This window comes from Pinus tabuliformis, chromosome 4_2, assembly GCF_031772625.1.
Source record: "Pinus tabuliformis cultivar Carrire ecotype Pingquan chromosome 4_2, CPIR1, whole genome shotgun sequence".
Classification (NCBI taxonomy): domain Eukaryota; kingdom Viridiplantae; phylum Streptophyta; class Pinopsida; order Pinales; family Pinaceae; genus Pinus; species Pinus tabuliformis.
The window spans coordinates 217,633,721-217,639,741 of record NC_142304.1 but is presented as its reverse complement, the minus strand read 5'-3'; positions in this window follow the sequence as shown (position 1 = coordinate 217,639,741).

Here is a 6,021-nt window from a genome sequence, read left to right as displayed (position 1 = left end):
ATGTGGCAGGTTGCTCCTGAATCAAGCAACCAATCATTTTTCCAAGAAGCAAGTCAAGCATTAAATAAATATTCATTTACTCCAATATTACATTGTGCCACAACATAGTGAGCGGATTCAGGTGCTTTACCTTTGTCTGTATCATCAGTTTTACCTTTCTGTTGGTTTCTTTTCTGCTCAATTTTGTCCCATGGTAGCTTGCATGTAGAGGCATCATGTGATCCATTTCTCTTGCAGCATATGGAGTGCAAATCTGCCTTTTCTCCTTCACAGTGTCTGCCCCCCCTGCCTCTGAAATATCTTTCTCTTCCTCTTTGACCACCTCTTCCTATTGAATGCATACTGTAACAAAAAACTTTTGCTGATAGAAAAATACTTCTGCCAATATACAGTAAAATTGTACTTCTGGTGGTAATTTCTTTTTTTAATTACATTTCAAAAGGGCATTCTCTCCATATAGGGCTTTGTACTGTCTTTGTCTTTAGTGAAAATATAAAACATAGATCAGCTATGCATTCTCAAAAGATTTCAAATCTCTTCCTCATAATTTTTTTTTGCAACGTTCTTGAATTGTTTTACATGAAAAGGCAACAAAGCTATCTAAATTTGGTCTTCACCAATCTAATCTCAACATATATACCATAAAAATTCAATACAATTCCATGTGTTAAACAACATTAAGAGTACATTCAACAACGTTCAAAGTACATTCAACGTGTGGCTATTAACACATTTTACATGCCAAAAAGTCTTCAACATATATACCAAAAACTTTCAAAGTATATGCCAACGTTATGTGAAAAAACTTCAACGTGTATGCCAAAAAAACTTCAACATATATACCATCATTCACGTAGCAGACTTAGGTGCCTTTTCACTTGATCTTGCTTCCAGCCATTCAGCAAATGTAAACAAAAAGACAATGGTACCTCCTTCCAAATAATCCCCCAAACCAAGAGTGCCTAGAACTATTCCAAATCAGCGCCAGAATGAGTTCTCTGCTTCTCTGTTCTTCCAATCCACGTGCACAACTAATAATAAGCTGTCATCGCTTGAAGAATGCGTTCAAGTGGTCTGCCGGCTGATATTGTGAGATATTCTTTGCATTAATTTGGCACCAAGATTCCAGACGTGTGGCCACTGTAACATCGAAAGCCTTATGGTTCAAACCGCGGTTTCTACCATTCGACTGCAAATGTCAGGTCAAACGTAGGGGAATAGTCAAAGAAATGGAACAGTTGGCGGTATAAACCATGCTAAGGTAAGCAGCATAGCTCATATTAATCTGTAAGAGTGCTCTTGGTGACCAACATTGGCTTGAATACTTTGCACCATCTATGAAATGGACAAATTGGCATTCCTATCAAACGCAGCATGACCTGGAACTTGTTACGCCAAAAAAAAGCTACCACAAAAGTATTGAGGAGATGACCTTGCTGCAGAAAGGGGACAAAGCCATGAGTCCATGACGAAGAATCAATAGTGGCACATTGGTAAGGCGGAGTAATTTTATAGTGCAGGTCGTGGGTTGAAACTCACAGTAAATACATGCGTATAACACACAGCAAAATGGAACTCACAATAAATGAAACACACAATGAATCAACTCCTTCGAGAGGTAACGCACTTCAACGAATACATTAAACAGTGAATGAGATTTCACAGGGATATGATAGAGATGTCAGCCTGCAGAACATGGGCAGAATATATGCAGAATATGCAAGAGGGAGTTACAAAGCAAAGGGAAAACTAAAAATGGTGCTGGCTCTGATACCATGTCAGACCAGGCAGTAACTCCTCAACCAAAAATTGATTCGTGTTTATTCCTTCAGGTAGGTCTTCATTATATACATGAGGGAGAGACTGTTCACTTCATCTCCCGATGACTTTTCATATTATTTATTTATCTATTTACATTATATTCACCCAATCATGAGGATTAGGTGTCAACAAGAATATTCTTCAATAGTTTGGTAAACCGAAAATTTTGGTTAACAAAGTTTAGAAAACTGCGGAATAGACAGTTTTATCACAAAAATAGTCCCTTTACAAGTCAATTCGAGTTATGGTTCTGTCTTCTCATCTTTTCTGGTTCCTTCATCATCTGTTTCAACTTCTATCCATCCATTTTTTCCATCATCTGTAGTTTCTGTCACATGATCTGCTAGTCACCCAACTATTCAGGTAGTAATTATGGTAGCAAGATATGCCCCTATGCTTTTTTCCGCTCAACTTCATGATTTTCTTCTTAATTATGGTCAAAGGCTTCCCGAATATGATGGTAAAGGTGAAGTTACTGCTAAGAAACATGTTGATAAGGTCAGTGATTTTGCAGATTTGGAGGAAGTAGACCATGATGATGTTAAAGTCCGATTGTTTGCTCAAATCTTTTCTGGTGATGTCAAGAAGTGGTTCAGGAGTTATCGCCTGAGATCTTTTGCCAATTATCAAGAGTTGGAAGATGCTTTCCTCGCAAGGTGGGGTGAGAAGAAGAATCCCTGGCAAATTTTGGCTGAGTATATTAATCTAAAAAGACAGCCTGGAAAACTTGTCCAAGACTTTTCAGTAAGGTTCAATAAGGTGTACAATTCTGTTCCTGCAGAGAGAAAGCCACCTCCTGGGTTTGCCTTACTTCATTTTCCTAATGCTTTCGACCCTAAGATGGCCTACCAGCTTAGGGAGAGGAACCTAACAACAATAGAGGACATGCAAAACAATGCAGTCAATGTGGAGGCTAATATGTTAGCAAAGAAATCCAAAATTAAAGTAGAGAAAAGAGTGATAATAAAAGAAGAGCCCAATACTTCTGCTGATGTTAATTTTGATACATTGGTCAAAACCATGGTGAAGATGATGGAGAAAATATCTCTGACTGACCAAGCAACAACTAGAGAACCTCAGATTGGTAGACAAATTAGAAACTCAAAGTTTTGAAGGCAACTACAGTTTCCAAACAAAGCCAGAGAGTAGAAGGGTCTGCAGCAGTCACAACAGCAAGAAAGACCACCATTTCAGTAGACTTATGCTAAATATCAAGATAAGGAGGACAAGAAATTACCAGAAGATCAAATTATGTTTTTTGGTGATGGGCAGTAAGATGTGTATTTGACTAAAGAAGATGAAGAGTAGGAGTTGCTTGAAAATTTTGAGGCAAAGGATGAAGAGTTGTTGTTTGCTCAGTCTCAAAGTGATGTGTTAATGACTGAATCTGAGGAGTATAGGAAGGGATATAAAAATTCCCTCATGCAAGAGCAGGTATAATATAATTTGAGGAATAGAATTGTGGGCAGCAATATAGTGAAAAAATAAATACCAATCAGTAGTACAACAAAGAAAGAAATGACAACTAGTAATGTAAACAAGGATGTCCCTAGTACAAGTATTCAAAAGAAGGATGTTCCTAGTACAAGTGCCCAAAAGAAGGAGCCACCTATCACCATCTTATAGAGGAAAGAATATACATCCAAAGATGTTGCAGAAAAGAAGGAAGTTGCCCATAAAGAGTTTGAAAGGGTATCAAACCCCTTTAACCTTGAAGCTGAAATTGATAAATTAAAGATCCCCATTCCTCTTGGTGAATTGGTAAAGAAAAATCAATATAAATCTTATATTTTAAAGGAACTCAGAGTAGAAAAATCCTCTGATACAGTCAATATAGTGGATGATCATCCAACCATTATTTTTGGACCAAAGATTGATGACAAAGGGAAATATGGGGATGTTTATCCTTTCTATGTCAGTTTGAATCTACCTGAGAAAATAATGCATAATGCAATGCTAGACTCTGGAGCCTCACACAATATATTTCCTAATGTGATTATGGAGAGATTAGGCCTAGATATTGCAAAACCATACAAAGACTTCTATTGATTTGATTCCAGTAAGGTGGAATGTCTGGATTTAAGTAAAGATTTAGAAGTGTCTTTAACTCAAGTTCCTTCAAAATGTATGGTTATGGATATTATGGTGGCGGATATACCTCCCAGGTATGGTATGATTTTATCTAGATCCTGGATGGCGAAATTGCACGAAGCATTGCAAACAAACATGCCCTACATCACATTTTAAGTTTTTGGAGGGAAGTCAAGGAGGTTATACAGGGAACCGCTCATTGAATACATGATTAGTAGTAAAGAGAAACCCATCAATCATCCAATGTATGTTTTTAATTATGATCTAGACTTATTTGTGTTGTTTAGTTCGAATTGTCCCAATGATGAAGATACTGCTTTAGATGTGGAAGAGGAAAAGAACAATGCTCAAAATTTAGAAATTCTGGGAAAATACTTTGAACAAGGCAACCATATCAAATCAGTTGTTCTAGACATTTAAGAAGAAGAAAACAACAACAAAAATTATGAAGAATACAATCATCAAATGGAGCAACGGGACAACAACAAAAATGAGGAAAAAAGTATCCAAAACATCCATGAGAAATCTGAAAGTTTGAAGGTTGAAAGGGATAAAAAAGAGAAGAAAAAATAGCGTGTTTGGACCATGCATTTCATTCCAAAAGTAGAGAAGGTGTTGGTGTCAGGATATGGATAATCATTCCAAAAGTTTGTAAGTCAAAGCTATGTTCATACAACTTAGTTTCTGATTGTACTAACAATCTAGCAGAATATGAAGCTCTTATTTTGGGTCTAGGAAATTTGAAGAAATTAGGAGCTAGAAGAATAGATGTCTACGGGGATTCTGAGGTGGTGGTTAGAAAAATCAAAGGTGAATATCAGAAAAAACACCCTCGAATGCATGCTTATCATAATGTTTTCCTAGATTATTTGTATAATTTTGTTGAGTACATTTTTTCAGTTGTTTCTAGGAAGGATAATGTTGTTGCAGATGCATTGGTCACTTTGGCCTCTGATTTTGAAATTCCCAGCAGTGTTAAAGGGAAATAAAAGGTACAATTTAGACATAGGCCTGATGTCCCAGATAGCATGAGGCATTGGAAAGTATTTGAAAATGACAAGGAGTTGGAGAATTTTTTGCTAATGAAGGAGGAATTTTCCTAAATGAAATTGGAAAGGGATGATGGATGGGAAGATGTAGATTAAGAAAGTTTTATTAATCAGTTGAAAGAAGAATTAGATAAGAAAGGTACTGAGTTAAAAATATTGCAGCTCAAAGACAATGTCCTTCCAATAGGGCTTGTACCTTTGGAGGAACTATTTGACCAGAATGATGTGGCTAAGAGGCCAAAACTAGCCCCTATAGGAGGAGTTGAAGAATGCAATATAGGTACAACAGAACACCCAAAGATGATAAAGTTGTCCAAAACTTTGAGTTCAGAAATGAAGAAAAAATACATGGAATTGTTAATTGAATTCTCTAATGTTTTTGCATGGGGATATGAGGACTGAAAGGTGTATAACAAAGACATTATCTAGCACACAATACCAATCAAAAAGGACCAAAAGCCTTTCAATTAGAAGATGCGAAGGACAAATACAGTGTTGTTTCCGTTATTCGAGGAGGTAAGGAAGTTGTTTGATGTTGGCATTATAGTAACTCTTCAATTTTCTGATTGGTTATCTAAATTGGTACTAGTCAGAATGAAGACATGTGAGATCAGATTGTGTGTAGATTTTAGAAACTTGAGCAGGGTGTTGCTAAAGGACAACTATTAGCTGCCAAAAATGGAGCATATACTTTAGAAGGTAGTTGGTGCAAGAAGAATGTCATTGCTATATGTTTTTTCCGAGTAAAACCAGATTTTGGTTCACCCAATAGACCAAGATAAGACCGCCTTCACCACACCTTGGGGTACTTTCAACTATGCTAAGATGTCGTTTGGCCTGATGAATGCAGGGGAAACATTTCATCGAGCTATGGATATAGCTTTTGCAGAAGAAAAAGATAAGTTTCTTGTCATATATCTTGATTATATTATTGTTTACTCATAGCCTGATGATGATCATTTGTAGCACTTAAGAGCCGTCTTTGAGAAGTGCAGGAAGTACGACATTTCATTAAACCCAAAGAAATCATTGTTTGGATTAGAGGAAGAAAAGTTGTTGG